Consider the following 15,398-nt stretch of genomic DNA (forward strand, 5'->3'; position numbering starts at 1 on the left):
GTGCTGAGTGTTACTTCTGGCACACTGCTGAGGGTTGCTTCCTGCTGTGCTCAGGAGACCACATGATGCTAGGGATCAAACCTAGATGCAGGACTTGCTCCCATTTGCAACTCCTGCTCACCTTCCTTTTAAAATATCTTCTTAGCCAAAATACTGATTAGTAAAAAACAAAGCAAAATACTTCTCACAAATTTTACCTTTTTAACCAGAAAGATAGTACAGGACTTTATTTTATTGCAAACAACTTTAGTTTGGTTCCCTAAGGAATATTACTTAGAATTACTGAGAATAATAAGAGCTAATTTACTTTAAGCACCTCTGTTTGTGGCCCCAAACAAAGCATGCTTTTTGAATATTTAAATATCGTGTACTATTTAGTGTCAGAAATACTTTATCATGTACAGAAAGTAGGACATTGGCCTTGCATGTGGATCCCTGACATTCCCAATGGTCTTAATGATGAGCTAAGATCTGAATGATGAGCTAAGAGTAAGACTGGGCACTGCTGGGCCGGTGAGATATTACAGCGGTAGGGCATTTGCCTTGCATGCAGCTGACCCAGGACAGGTGGTGGCGATTTGAATCCCGGCATCCCATGCCAAGAGCAACTTCTGAGTGCAGAGCCAGGAGTAACCCCTGAGCGCTGCTGAGTGTGACCCAAAAATTAAAAAATAAAGAAAAGGAATAAAGAAAGAAAAGAAAAACTGGGCATTGCACTCAAATACAAAAAGTAACCGAACAAGACCATAGCCATGTACCAGTTTTAGTAAAACATGAAAATTATGTATGTAAATTGAAATAAATTTAGAATGTTTATTGAAGAGTTCTAGAGAGTCTAATTTATATGATGTTGCAACTGATTTTGTCTGGATAGAAGATGTAGTCTTTGATGATCTTTTTAAATATTGTCTACAGAAAAAAAGTGAGAATAAACCTCTGAATGTAAAAATTTGCTTTATAAAGGGAATATTCCAATCAGCTCTCTTGGAGAGTATTTATTATTCAGGTACAGCATAGATAGCTTAAGATTGATAATTTTTTTTAAGGTTGATCATTTAACCACATAAAATATATACTCTTGTGGCATTAATTATATCCACAAGGTTAGACAACTCTCACTGCTGCTCTACTTCCATAACTTTTTGTTATGCTAAGCCTATAATTGCTTTTAAAATTATGTAAAAATACTAGAGGTTTTTTTGTACCAGCTAACTCATTCTGAATAACACCCCAAGTTTTAATAGGTCAAATATAGGTTTTGGGTCAAAAAGTATTCGAATGCTTATTTTGTAATATACTCATCTCATAGTAGGCTGAGTTTAAATACACCTTGTTGGTGATCGTTGAATTTCAGTTTTTCTGCTAAGAGAATTGCTTTCATGAGCCTTCTCTTAATCTTTTTTATCAAAGTACCACAAAATTAAACTTGACACCTGTTAAACATCAAAGCAATTGATGCTCATATGTGTTGCCATATGTACATTCCAGAGATGAAAGTCAGTGAAGTTTAGAGACCCCAAATAATAAATGGCTGAACATTATAGTATATGAAGTTCAAATAAGAGAAATTTTTATTTTTACTAAGTCATGGATTGAAGTCTTCCAGGAACTATATGAGTATTGCATAAAGGAACCAGTTTGGTAAATTCTAAGGAGCTAAATCTACTTTAAGCAGATGTATAGCTTACAACTTAAAGTATTTATCCATTTGTTTCAGAGAACACTTGAAATTTCCAAGTAACTGGTGATACATACCAGTAAATAATAAAACTGAGTTTCCATATTTGTGATTTACTTCTTTTCCACCTATAAACATGTATTCATTCATTCGAAAGTGAATATTTCTTGGTGAATGATGTATCATTCATTTATTATTTGTCTTAGATAGCAGTTACCAGAAGAACTATGTGCATATGACAGCATCAGGAATTGAACCTGGAGCTCCCAAGTTGGGAGCTTTTTTGCTAAGCCAGTTTCTTGAGGATCCCAAGATTTTATTCTTAAGTATTTAAATATAATTCCATTTCATTTGTGATGCTTTCTTTGGTTCCATAGTCATTGAATTTTAATCTGTAATTCTATAATCCAATAATTCTCTCAAAATCTGTATTATATCCCCAACTTTAGAGTTTTCTTTAATTTGCAGCATTTTAATTATAAAATGGTCATATTTTGTTTTTGTTTTTGTTTTTGGGCTACACTCAGCGATTCTCAGGGGTTACTCCTGGCTATGAGCTCAGAAATCGCTCTTGGAATGGGGGACCATATTGGATGTTAGGCATTGAACTACTGTCTGCACGGACTTGCACATGCAAGTCAAACTCCCTACTGCTTGCACCACCGCTCTGGCCCCAAGATGGTCATATTTTAACTAGAGTAATAGGCAAAGTGGAAAGAGAATTAAATTTGACACTTCATTTTGTAGGGGTGGACTGTTTCACCTTCTTTTTCTCCTTCGTCTCTCAAACTGATGGCGAGAGCCTCTAGAAGAATCCTGCTTATTCCCGGCGTATTAGACTTTTACCCCACTTTATTATTTTTCTCCTCTTCAAACAAAACCACATAACTTGAACTAGCTAGTCCTGCCCCTCAATTAGAGGGGAAAATAAAGGAGGCATCAGGACCAAACAGGTGTAAGACTACGAAGTAATAGGATAGGTACAGAGGGGACCACATATTCTAGCAGCCCTGGGGGTGAGGGAAGAGGATATGGAAGGTAGGACAAAAACAGAGGAGTAGGGAAGACAAATCCCCCCTGATTTTATGTAAATAGGAATATTTTATGTAAATATTTTATGTAAATAGGATTTTATGTAAATAGGAATCCCCCTGATTTTATGTAAATATGTACCTAAAATATTATTGTCAACAATATGTAAGCCACTATGATCAAAATAAAAATTATGTTAAAAATTTTTTTTATTAAAGCAATGGCATTTCTTTCATTTGTATCATAAACTGATGACCAAGTATTATGGTGCTGAACTCCTGAACATTTGCCAGAGCCCATAAAAAACTAAAGATGGCAGCCCCTATAGATGTTGTGGATTTTTTCATTTTCTTCTACTTTTGTTTTTTGGGCCACACCCGGTAACACTCGGTGATGCCTTACTGTTTGAGCCACTGCTCCAGCCCCTGTTTTAAATAATTTTGTTCCATTTGCCATGGCAATGGAGAAAATTTTGCTGGGAATTTGGGTCCTTCCACTCTTCTGCATTAGAGTGTGAAATTTTAATCTTTGACTTTCTCCTTGTATGACAGCCAACAGTGGTCCCAGACTTGGACAGGAGTCAGGGAAACATTCTAGTTGCTGTGGCAATTGTCACAATTGGGTACCAGTGTTGGTCTTGCAATGGTCCCAAAGTGGAATTTGCATAAATGGAATGTCTGGAGGTCTCTTGGCCACTGGGCCTATTTGCCTCTAGACCTAAATCACAGAACTTTTCTCGCCCATTTCCCAACTCTGTCAGGGCTCAACTATTGCATCTACAGGGAACATTTTTTCCTTTTCTCTTTTTTCTACCACTTCTTTCATGAATCCCCTCCTAGTTGGGGGTAGGGAGCTCATGATGCTGGAAATGATTGTTCATAAATGCCGTATTTTATTTACTATACATATGTTCACCCAATCTCACAGCCTTTCTTTATATAAGAGTGAGAACTAAGATTGGAGGGGTACATTGTTTTCCTTGAGTGCACAAGAAATCAAACTCAACAAAAACATACTGGATTAATGAGAGTTTAACAAGACTGGTGTGCAGAAGAAATGTTTCGATGTCTAGCACTAGAAAAATGTCTTCATTGGTGACCTTTATTAAGAATTTGATCATTAACTGGACTTCTTATCCAGGAAGTTGGAGAGATTTATTTTCTTGGACTGAAATGATCAGTGAATTCAGTGGAAGCAATTAGACTGATTCTAGTTAGATAATGACCTCTTTACTCCTCCATGATTAGCAAACCAAAATCAAACCTTGTTTGTTTGTGCCTGATACAAAACAGAACAGCTATGGGAAATGGGGAAGTAGGAAGGGATAGCTTTTCTTCAGCACTGAAAATACACATAACTATAGAAAAGGAAAGAGTGAGACAGGTAGAGAGAGATGGAGTGGACAACAAAAGAATAAATGAGAACCCGGGAAGGAAGGTTATGAAGTTAGGGGCTTCCTAACAGTTAAATCAATACATGGGTCTAAAAATCATTACTGTTCCCCAAACCACAATTCTCTAGGTGATTCCAAAACATCTTGGCAAAACTTCAAGAATTTACCCCAAATCTATAATTATCCATTATAATTACCTATGTTTCCCAAAATGAAAATGTCCCCAAAACTTAAGCCTATATATTTTAACCTTTTGAATCTTTTGTAAAAAGATAAATAGCATATGAGGGAAGTTCCCTCATCTTTAAGAATGAAGACTAACCTGAACTTAGTTATAATTATAAGGAAAGGAGAATTTTCACAACAGTAATAACAGGGTAATAGAGTTTGCTTCCTATTACACTTAGAGTGTTTGTGATTTTCTTATAGCTGCCTAGGAATTCCCCTGACTTTCTTTATAAGATGACTTTCAGATTTCTCATTGACCATGTGCTTTATATTTGAATAATTGTTGACACAAGGCTCCTGATTTTCTCTTCATAAATCTCATCCTCTACCTATAGTGTCTAGAAACTATAGTCTCCAGAAGAGATCTGACTAGCTCCACTCCTGAGCCTTCATCAAGGGGAGAAGTAGTCTATTTTGATTCTAGACATTCAAAAAAAAAACTTTTTTGGAACAAATTTGAGGCCTCATGGAATTACTGAGAAGGAAACATATAAGCTGCACTATAGTCACCACTGAAAGGCACCAAAACTGATGTCCCCTTTCTGTGTGGTGTTTGCAGCTGGCTGCTATGTAATTCTCCTCTTTGTTTACTACCTGTTATATAAATGTAACGTATCACTGAGAACTTGAGAAGATGAGATCTATTAAAATTTGGAGTTCCTTCCAATCTCATTGGCAAGTTGTACATAAAGTCAAGACTCATCTGCCCAGGCAGTTTTTCTCCCAATTACAAAAGTGAACTATTCTGCACTTCTCTTGCCCCCATAATTGCAGGGCCTTATGTTCTTGGTAGAGCCTAAGGACTGTAGCAGCCATTGATGAAGTTTAGTGGAAAAATCCCAGTGTGTCTATCATGATGGTGACTGTACTTCACCTGGCCACACAGAAATGTTCTACTAGAGAACCGGTTCTTTGATTTGAAATGTTCTATTTTTCATGAATTACAAGTTCCCATCTGAACACCTGAACAAAAGATTTCTTCCAAGTGAGTAGACTTTGGCGTAGTTATTAGGTCTGATTATGGAAAGGAAGGAAGGAAAGAAAATGTTTTACTATTTCTAGTGTGTTGAGTTCAATTCTCTTGGTGTTTGTATCTCAGGCTAAATCATTCTCAATAATAAAGAGTTTTGGTTAGGTGGTAGGTGGAGAAAGCAAACTGGCATTTATTTTCATTCCTTTCACACCTTACCCTTTATTAAAGTAGCACTGATAACTAGGTGTTAATTTCCCTGAGTGATTCTTTTGTTTATTTAATAAATGTTCACATAAGAGAGACTACAGAGGAGACTTTGTTATGTGGGGTTGATGCAGAGATAAATAGGACAGGCAGAACATCTCTTGAGTGGGTGGAGAGGCAGCCTGCACATAGGTCTGGGATAGAGGGGGTAAGGAGGTAGACATTGAATAATTCAGTGGAGAAACTTAGGCCCTGAAGAGTCTGCCTGGGTGAGCTAAAAGGATGAATGTATCTGGGCAGTCATGTACCTGGGTTGAATGTACCTGAGGAACTCCTACAAAGGGAGCAGGTTAGGTAATAATGGGCAGGAGAGAGAGAGAGTGCGTGAAATGGAGAGGATGGGAAGATGTACTTTAAGACTGGAACCTCTTTGGATTGTCTCTGCTTGTATTATAGATTCCTCAATCACCTTTGACCTAGGGTAGGTGGGATCTAGAATGCATATGATCTTGGTACAACCCTAAGGGCTTGTATGTATTTGGAGTTGGAAATCAAGTATTGTTTATTATTTTATTTTTGAAACTATATAACTATAAATTATTGAACATACTTAAAAAACACTTATGCCAGGGTCAGAGAGAGAGAGAGAGAGTACAGTCACTTTGATCCTGAGTACTACCAAGAGTCACTTCTAAGTCCAGAAATATACAGAATAAGCATATTTACATAAGCATATTTTTATTTCATATATAGCCATTGTCTGTGTTCATTTATGATATGCATACATACATAGATACACATGCATATGTTATTGCACTCATTTATAATTATGTGCATATAATTTTACACACATATACATATGAGTAGTACATATCTTTATCAGCAGTAGAGGGGAAGAAGCTTAGGGGCAATAGTGCAGATTTCTTAGGAATTAATTGTATTTGATTTTGGTTGACCATATGCCCATACCTAAAACCAATCTTTGTAGCTAAAGAGATATGGATTGCCTCTGGGTTTGAGTGAAAAGCCACATGATTTGTTGGGGGGAATTAATCTTTTTAAGCTACATGAGATGGGCTTCCCATGTGGCACAGGGTTCTAAAAGGCTTTGTGCAAATTCCAAAATTTTTCTCATATTGAACTGTCTGATGGAAAATGATAGAAAGGAATAACAGAGAAAGAGTAAGCATAATCTCCTTTGAGAATTTCTAAATAGTTCAATTTTATTTTTAAAACTAAATGTTTAGATACAATTCTAATGATCTTTCCTTCAACTTACTTTTTCCCCCCTAAAACTGTTCTTAAGAAACAAATGAGCTTAAAGATTTAAGTGAATTTCTACAGAAGTATAGGCTAGCATAAATTGAGATTCAGTATAGCATAGTACATAAAGCTGAAATTCAAAGTATTCATTTCATACAAATTTGGGAAACCAAAAGTTTGTATGAAAACAGGTAAATATGGAGTAGAATAATATTGACACTTAAAAAAAAAGCATACAATATCAAGGAAATATCTACCTTGGTTAGAATATCAAGCTCCCTCAGAGCCAAAAGGATAGTGCAGCAGTTGGAAATTTGCCTTGCATGCAGCCAACTCTAATGAGATCACCACATATGATCTGAGACCTGCTGGGATTGATCCCTGAGCACAAAGCCAGGAGTAAATCTTGAGTATTGCTGGCTGTCTTCCCAAAACCAAACCAAACAAGAATATCAAGCTCCCTTGAAGAGATATTTGTTTTCCTTTAGAGTGATGGAGAGTGAAGGATCTTACCTAAGAAAAGGACTCCTGCCAAATCCATGTGTCAGGAGATTGTCTCTGTGAAACGGGTAATGCCCATGGAACTTTCTGGGCTTCACAGCAGGAGTGACTAGGTGGGAAGAAAGGGGATTTCAGTGTGATGGGAGGAAGATTCCTGTAATTGTTGCCTGAATGCTTAGCTACATTTGAGACAGTTCTTTTGTGTATTCAACTTTTGCCTTCTGTGTCACAATTTCCTGAGCTGCTCAACTAAGGCTATTTTCTAGAAACAGTCAAGTTAAGAACACTGTGATTTACATGAAAACAAATTTAATATCTTCACAAAAGGGTGAACTAAGCCTGTTTTAAAGTTAAATTCAGGCACTTTCTTCTTCCCTGGGAGATCTAAGAAAGGGTCAGAAAGTTCCTTGCTCAGTTGTTTTTATGTTTCTTTAATTTGGGTTTCATTCTCTTAATACTTAATTCTCCTGAACCATGTTCCACTTTGCTAACTTTATAGTGGCCATTATCAGATCAGGTGACAGCATAAAATTAAAGGTCAATTATGTCACAATTTTAGGGGGAGGGGAGAATGACTGGAGCTAGGAAAGAAAAATAACCCAAAATCTAAGTCTTGAGTTTTCAAGACTTAAACAAGAATTGTTTTGGGACCTTTTCCTTTTTTACCTTTATTAACTTTTTTGTTTGTTTGTTTCTGGGTCCCACTTGGCAGCGCTCAGGAGGATTCTTGGCTCTGCACTCAGAAATCGCTCCTGGCAGGCTCAGGGACCATTTGTTTTGGAACCACTGTCCTGGATTGGCTGCATGCAAAGCAAACGCCCTCCCGCTGTGCTATCTATCTCTCCAGCCCCAGGAAGCTTATTTTTTAGCGGTAAAAATACTGGGATATTATAGTGGTAAAGATATATAAATAATGAAAATATAATAACATTTACCATAAATAGTAAAAGTATGATAGTGGTAAAAATTTAGTGATAAAAATACTGGGGTAGAGTTAGCACAGCGGGAAGGTGTTTGCCTTGCATGTGGCAGATTCAGGAAAGACCCAGTTTGATTCGGGGCATCCCATATGGTCCCCGAGCCTGCCAGGGGCAATTTTTGAGTCCTAGCCAAGAGTAATCCCTGAGTGCCACTAGGGTGGCCCAAAACCAATGAATGAATGAATCAATCAATCAATCAAGTTAAAAACAATTCTGTCCTGTGTATCCCTGAAATGGGAGGCCAATTATACATGGAGGGACAGCTAAAGTGGGATGTATATGCTAGATGTATGTTATGATATCACTATCTTCTTGAGTTTGTTTGCAAGGTTTTCCTCATTTTACTATAATTTAAACCACTGAAAAAGTTCAGTTTTTTAAGACAAAAAAGGCTCCAGTCAAGCTAGCTTGGAACTGGCTGCAAGGAAAAGGGCTGAATTAAGTAAGCATTAAGTTCATCAACTAAATTTGAGAAATATGAAAATAAGAACCAAAGAAGCCAACATAGCTTCATGTATTAATGAATGACCTAAGGAACATCTTGCACTTTGTCTTTTTGGCTTGCAAATCAAATTCAGGCTTATTTTCATCATAATGCCTATATTTGAATAATAGTGAAGGTCACTAGCTTAAAGGTTTTGGCCTGTCACTGTTATGGAGCTTTGGTTTAGTATCTTTATTTTGGTCTTTTAAGTCTTTGTTTAAGACAAAATTGATCTCTCTTCAAGTGAAGCTTTGAATGTAGAGAGCCTAGCTTCAAATTTCCAACTAGTTCAAGTTCCCCTTATCTCCACTTATATTCCTGTTGGAACTGGAGCTTCTCCATGCCTTCTTTTCTCTGAGGTTTGATTCAGAGAAAGGATTGATGCATTTGATGCACTCCAGGATTGGCTAGTGAATTTTTGGGCTACTAGCTTGATGACTCACTCTCTAGGTATCCACTGGCTCTTTCTAGCTCTTGAACATTTAGCATCCAATACCTTATAATTTCCCTTAATGTAATAATATGTGTAAATACTGAAAAAATATTATATGCTGCTGTTGTTAATTCAGTGCAATGGATCATAATTATTTTTTTGAATTCTTTGTCAGCAGAAAACAACCTAAATCATTCAGAAATTTTGTAGAAGCTGGAGCAATAGTACAATGGGTAGGATGACAACATATGACTGACTCAGGTTAGATGACTGGTCCATATGGATTTTAAAATGTTCTGTGTTGAAGATATGAAAGAAACAATGGTTAATTTTGGAAATCTTTAGCTTCATGGTTCTATTTAGTCTTGCTTTTTGAATGCTTAAGTAAGCACATTTTTAACTTCATCTATACTTTGAATAATCATGAATCCATTTTTATAAAGCATCAGATAAGGGTTACCCTTGTTTAAGGAACACCTATGTGCAGATCATTGCTGTGGAACTTCTACCAACTATTTCTCACTGGCATAGGAGCTTTAGGAGGCCCTTCTTATCTGACATTCCTATTTTCTATTGACATTCTCTGTGGTTCTGGGTCATTGCAGCTTTCTTTTTTATAATGGTTCATTCTTAACATGCTTCATGGTTCCCTGCTCAACTTAAAGACTATATACTTTTTCAACTTTTTGAAATGTTGTGGGACATTATTTCTTGGAACTGTTATATCAGTGCCACCTCTTCCGCCATGTAGGTCTTGCCTCTACTGTGTGGCCAAGGCACCCAGGATCATATACCAATTTATTCAGTTTACGTTTTATTTTGAAGGAATGGGGGACTGGAGGGGGAGATTGGGGCCTACTTGGTTTTTAATTGCTTTGTACTCTGGAGTGGTGATTGGTAGTGCTTGAGGAACTATTTGTGGTGCTGGGAATTAAATCAGAATTGTAGCCACCACAGCCACATGATAGGGAAAGTGCCTTAATTCTTTATTATCTCTATATCTTCCAGTTTATATTTTATATCTCAGGATCTCAGTTTTTATTTTTGTTTTTTAATTTTTAGTGAAGAATTTTTATTTAGAAAAGTATAAGAGGAGTTAGAGAGAGAAAGAGCGAGAGGGAGGAAGGGAGGGGGAGAGAAAACACAGTGCAGAGTGATTATAATGCAAGATATTTAATGATATCCATTTCTCCCTTTTTAAGTATTATGGATTATTGATATCTAACACAAAGCACATTAAGTTATTGAATAGTGTAGGCAGTTATTAAATAAATAATTGCTGAATGTAGTTTATAGATAATGATCAGGCATAAGATGTGAGTAAACGGACTGATACATTATTCTTCTTTGGAGGTAATTTTTAATAATGACAGTCTTCATTTGTTTAATAAAATACTCTACATATTTTATATTTACTTCATTTAGTATTTACAATCCTGAAAATGGGAAGAAATAGTATTCCCAATTTACAGGTCAAAGTATTGAGACACTGACCCAAAGTGAATGGCAGATCATTGTGTAGGTATCTCTAACTTCAGGTCCAAAACTTTTCATTTTGAGGTGCCATTTTGCATTTATCAAAAATCCTTAGGTGATTGTTATCAATCCATTATCAGCAACAGAAACCTCTTTCAAACAGCCTCTTAAATATACCATTCTATTTGTGCATTGATTTTCTGATTGATTGTTGTTGTGTGCCAGACAATGAAATGGACCATGGTGTTTTAAATGTGAGTAAAATTTGACTCTTGGCCCTGAGAATAGCACTGTCTAGTGGGGAAAACTTTTTTTCATTATAATTGAATAAGTATTTGATATCTGATACATAAACATCTTAAACCTGTTCTATTTCTCTCTTATTCTAACCCCTGATTTTGGTGAAAAACTTGCCCTAAAATTACTTAACAGAGGATATAGCTTACACCACTAGTTTTGTAAATTTTGGTGGAACATTAAAACATTTAATCATTACCTTATATTTATTTGTTCACCCCTTACCTTTACTATTGTTATAAAAATTTAAGGTTACACTCATTTACATGGCATACATGATCACATCTAGTATAGTTCTTTCTGAAAGTTGTAGTGTTTCTCACAAATGTACTGGGGTTGTGGGGATATATTCCGGGCAACATTGCTCAAACACCATTTAGTTGAGCTTACTTAGGAAACCCATTTTAATTGTGCAATAATCTCACACTCACAACTCTACTCTCAACTCTGGTTGTGCACCAGAGACCAAATACTATATTGTAGCTCTGAAAACAGTAAGGAAAGAAACTTGTCACATATAGGAGGTACAAGGGATCAAACCCAGGGGTTTATGATTATACTTTGAGAAACTGAACCTGGAGTGCCAGAGTCTTTGTCTCCTTTAAAAAAATAATACAAGGTTGCCTTCCCACAAGGCAACTTGCTTGCCCTCTATATTATCTCTTTGGGTCCGGAGAAACACTTTTTATGTGCCAGTTGGTTACCTGTGTGTATACTCTTTGAGATTTTTTTAAAACAAAGTAGAGGCTGAACCTGCACAAGAGCAACAAGGCTGAAGGAGACAGACCCTGAGGTTTTTGGACTTAGAAATCATGTTGGCAATGCCCAGGTGAAAAACAAAGCCCATGAGGGGAACCAAGGGCTGCTGAAACTGCACAAGAGCAACAAGGCTGCAGGAGGCAGAACTAGAGGCTTTTGGACCTGGAAGTCATATCAACAGTGCCCAGGTGAGAAACAGAATCCAAGTCAAAGACAAAAAGCCAGTGGAGTAAGGCTACTCTGCTTTGCTTCAGGAATGTGCACTTTTCCTACACAAGAAATGCCTGCATGGGACATAGAAAACATAATACTACAACTGTTACAACCATGACAATGAGGAAACAACGTAGGGCCCCACCATACTTAGAGAACAAAGATAGTAGCTCTGATGATGTGAAAAATACCAATCACCTATTTACCCTCTCAGATAAGGACTATAAGAAGAAATATGGAGTGCTCGCTTCGGCAGCACATATACTAAAATTGGAACGATACAGAGAAGATTAGCATGGCCCCTGCGCAAGGATGACACGCAAATTCGTGAAGCGTTCCATATTTAAAAAAAAAAAAAGAAGAAATATGGAAGATGTTCATAGAATTCAAAAAAAGAATGGAATGAAAGGAACATGTTACAAATAAGAATAACGAGGACCTAAGAGCAGAAATAAGAAAATTTCAAACTGAAATAAGAGGGCTGAAAAACTTGGTAGGTGAAATGAAAACATCAGAAAGTCTTCAACACAGTTAAAGTGGAAGACACAATCAATGAGATGCATAACAACTCCATATAATAGAAGAAGCTGAAAAAGAGCCTCAAAACAATCAGACAATGGGGAACGTTTTCAAAGAATGGGAACAGACAAAAATAGAAGTGGTTTTTCAACAGAAACAACATAAGAATCAATGGAGTCCCAGAGACCCAGGAAAAAAACCCCATGAATTTTCAATAATCAAGATGTCATCTCAGAGAAACTTCCAGAGCTAAAAAGTGCATGCATCAAAATCCTATATGCCTAAAGAACACCAGTCAAAGGAGATACAAAGAAAAGCACCCCAAGACACATCCTAGTCACAATGATGAACTCCATAGAAAGGGATGGAATACTGAAAACAGCAAGATAAAAAAGGGAAATGACATTCAAAGGAGCATCCCACAAGAGACTCTCAAGGCCAGAAGGAAGTGGTGGGATATAGTGACAAAATTTAATAAAATGAATACATCGCCTAGAGTACTTCACCCAGCCAGATTTACATTCTGGTTTGAAGGAAAGATACACATCTTCAAGAATAAACAACAGCTTAGAAACTTTACAGATTCAAAACCAGGATGAACTGAAAGATCTACTTTAAGATAAGATAACCACAGACATACAACCTCCTACTCTCAGTGTCAGTGGACTATGTACACCTGTTAAGAGACACAGAGTGACAAAATGGATCAAGAAGCTGAATCCAATATTTTGCTGCATGCAAGAAATACATCTGAATAGCCAGAATAAACAGAATCAAATTCAAAGATTGGAGGATAATCATTCAAACAAACAACTCTCTTGAAAGACTGAAGTGGCCATACTAATTTCAGATGCCACAAACTTTAGACTTAAAAAAGTTATAAGGAGGGGCTAGAGTGGTGGCACGGAGCTGTAAGGCATCTGCCTTGACTGTGCTATCCTAGGATGGTCTGCTATTCGATTTCCCGGCATCACATATGGTCCCCCAAGCCAGGAGTGATTTCTGAGTGCATAGCCAGGAGTAACCCCTGAGCGTCACTGAGTGTGGCCCCCCCCAAAAAAAAAAGATTAAAAAAGTTATAAGGGACAATGATGGAGATTTCCTAATAATTAAGGGATATGTACAACTGGAAGAAATCACACTCTTAAACATATACGCACCCAATGAGGGACCAGCAAAATATTTAAAACAGCTATACTAATCCCAGGGATATACACAAGGAACACAAAAACACAATACAAATATAGGTGTGCCTTCTGCACACCTATATTCATTGCAGTGCTATTTATAATAACCAGTATCTGGAAACAGCCCAGATATCCAATAACAGTTGAGTGGCTAAAGAAACTGTGGTACATGTACACAATGAAATACTATGCAGCCATCAGAAAAATGAAGTCATGAAATTTTCCTATACATGGATGGACATGGTCACTATTGTGCTGAGTGAACTGAGTCAGAGGGAGAGAGAAAGACACAGAATAGTTTCATTCATTTGGTAGGATTTAAGAAAAATAAAAGACACGACAAAGATGGAACCAAGGTCAGTCCTGGGTCAGCTGCGTGCAAGGCAAACATCCTACCAATGCTCTATTGGCTCCAGCCCCCTGGTAACAATTTGTAAGAGTTCTTAAGAAACACTTCATCTTAAAAGGGTAATTAATTAAACACCATCCTATGTAATTTGTGACCTTAGCAAACTATGGTCTTTAAATCTACTACCTGTTTTTGTAAATAAAGTTTTATTAAAACAAACAAACGAAAAAAAGAAAAAGAAAAGACAGTATGTTAATAATACTTAGAGACAATAGACATGAGGCTGAAAGGACCAGCCCACAATATGAAGCTTACTACAAAGGGGGTGAGTGCATTTAGAGAAATAACTACACTAACAACCAATGGTCCTCAAACTTTTTAAACAGAGGGCCAGTTCACTGTCCTTCAGACTGTTGGAAGGCCAGACTATAGTAAAAACAAAAACCGTGAACAAATTCCTATGCACACTGCATATATCTTATTTTGAAGTGAAGAAAAAAATGGGAACAAATACAATAATGTGGCCCATGGGCCATAGTTTGGGGACCACTGCTAACAACTATCAAGGCAATAGTAGTGAGTGAGATAAATAGCATGCCTGTCTTATATACAGGCAGGGGATGGGGGAGGAGGAAGTCGGGCAACATTGGTGGTGGTATTGTTACACTGGTAAAGGGGGGTGTCTTTTTTTTTTTTATAACTGAAACACAACTAGAAACATGTTTGTAATCATAGTACTTAAACATATATATATATATATATATATATAAACTTAAAAAATCTCATTCACAATAACACCACAGAAATTCAAATACCTTGGAGTCAACTTATCTAAAAAGGTGAAGGGCCTATACAAAGAAAAAATTTAAAACATTGCTTCAAGAAATAAAATAGGATACAAGGAAATGGAGACATATATCCTGTTCATGGATTGGGAGAATTAACATCAGTAAAATGGCAATATTCCCCAAAGCATTGTACAGATTTAATGCAATTCCTCTAAGGATACCCATGACATTCTTCTAAGAAGTAGATCAAACATTCCTGAAATTTCTCTGGAATAAGAAACAGCCAAGAATAGCTAATGCAATGCTTAGGAAAAAGAAGATGAAGGCATCACTTTTCCCAACCTTAAATTCTACTACAAAGCAATAATCATTAAAACAATATGGTACTGGAATAATTAGAGATTCTCAGACCAGCTGGATAGACTTGAATATTCAGAAAATGACCCCCAGACTTACAATCAATTAATATTTGATAAAGGAGCAAGAAAAGCAAAATGGAGGAAGGAAAGCCTCTTCAACAAGTGGTGTTAGGACAACTGGTCAGCGACATACAAAAAGGTGAGCTCAGACTTCCATCAAACACTATGCACAAAGGTCAAGTCAAAATGGATTAAATATCTTGATATCAGACAAACTATAGG

The 15,398-nt window shown here is 36.7% G+C and overlaps 1 protein-coding gene and 1 non-coding gene across 2 annotated transcripts in view; both read left to right on the plus strand.

Annotated features, from left to right (window-relative positions):
• Window positions 1–15,398, plus strand: part of LYPD6 (LY6/PLAUR domain containing 6) — a 140,111-nt gene that overhangs the window by 55,943 nt on the left and 68,770 nt on the right. The gene's annotated exons all lie outside the window — the stretch shown is intronic.
• Window positions 12,155–12,261, plus strand: LOC126010456 (U6 spliceosomal RNA). Its single transcript, XR_007496486.1, has one exon. It is a non-coding gene; the product is annotated as a U6 spliceosomal RNA (small nuclear RNA).

This window comes from Suncus etruscus, chromosome 5 (assembly GCF_024139225.1).
Source record: "Suncus etruscus isolate mSunEtr1 chromosome 5, mSunEtr1.pri.cur, whole genome shotgun sequence".
NCBI lineage: Eukaryota > Metazoa > Chordata > Mammalia > Eulipotyphla > Soricidae > Suncus > Suncus etruscus.